Below are 1,399 nucleotides of genomic sequence, written 5' to 3' on the forward strand. Positions count from 1 at the left end.
GTTACGGCAATAAAATCTTAACATAAAGGGATGGGTATATACAAAAACTAATCTCAATTAAAACAAACAAACAAAAATTCTTCCTAACCCTAAATCTTCTATTGCAATTGGAATTCTGTTTCTAATTCTTGCACATTCCTCAATAATCAATTCCCATCCTAAGTCCAAGGCTAAGGAGAAATCAATAAAAGCCACAAACCATTTTACATGATTCCCAACAGGGATTTAGATCACTAAGTACTCAGAACTACTTAGCTGCAAAATTTATGCCAAAAGGTCTACTAGGATGACCAAATTTAAAAATTGGCCCAGAAAATACTAAGGAATCACCCATTTTAAGTTAAACGTCATAGGGGGCCCCAAACTAACCTAATTAGTAAGACCAGGGAAGAGAAAGCCCACGGGATTTGCACAGAAAGAGGACAAGCAAATGGATCAGAGAATAGGGAGGAAACAGGGTCCCAAGCTGTGCGGAGGGTGGAGTAGCTGGTCAGACAAATGCAACTTCAAGGTATCTGAAGGCTGCACCTGAGGCGAGAGGCTTGGGTGTGACTGTGGCATTAGCTATTTTAAGCACCTGCTCCAAGGTAAGTTTGAGTAGTAGATGGTAATGGTTAGAGCCAAAATAAGGGAATCTTATAAATTGCAGATAACTTCCCTCCATTAGCTTGTTCTTTAAGATTTGGAAACATAGGTAAATGATACTAGAATCTTATGGATTATGTGGGCTGAGGAAGCAGAAAAGGCAGCAAGACAATAGCTGATGATGTCACTTATGTATCTTTATATAAATACAGACAGCCGGTGTTCCAGCCAGGTATCTCAAAACAAAGGCAATTTTTTTTTTTCCCTAACTTGTACTTACTCCTTTCTCCCAGGTTACTTTAATTAATTATTCAAGTACTGGAGATTTAACCCAGGGGCATTTTACCACTGAGTTATATCCCCAAACCGATTTATTGTTTTATTTTGCGATGGGGGCTCATTAAATTGCCCATGCTAGCTTCGAACTTGTGATTCTCTTGCCTGGGCCTCCTGAGTTGCTGGAATTACAGGCACGTGCCACTGCACCCAGTCCAGGTTAATTTAAACAAAACACACTGAGTCAGGGTGAATAGACATATTTTCCTGGCAATACATAATCATGCCTTCACTAATATCTATTTGACAACCTTATTACTAAAGTGCGATGATTATCATTTTTCTTCCTTCTCCATGATAACCTACCTTCAGAATAAGACCACAGAAAGAAGAAAAAATGTTTTTAAATAACCTAAACCAACTCAATTGTCATGTTTTCTTACTAAATACACTCACTCCACTTCTGTACTGCTTTACTCCACTCTAATGCAAAAGTAATCTCATAGTGGTCATCTTAAGATACAGAACAGGACTCAGG

The sequence above is a fragment of the Ictidomys tridecemlineatus genome, chromosome 11, assembly GCF_052094955.1.
Source record: "Ictidomys tridecemlineatus isolate mIctTri1 chromosome 11, mIctTri1.hap1, whole genome shotgun sequence".
NCBI lineage: Eukaryota > Metazoa > Chordata > Mammalia > Rodentia > Sciuridae > Ictidomys > Ictidomys tridecemlineatus.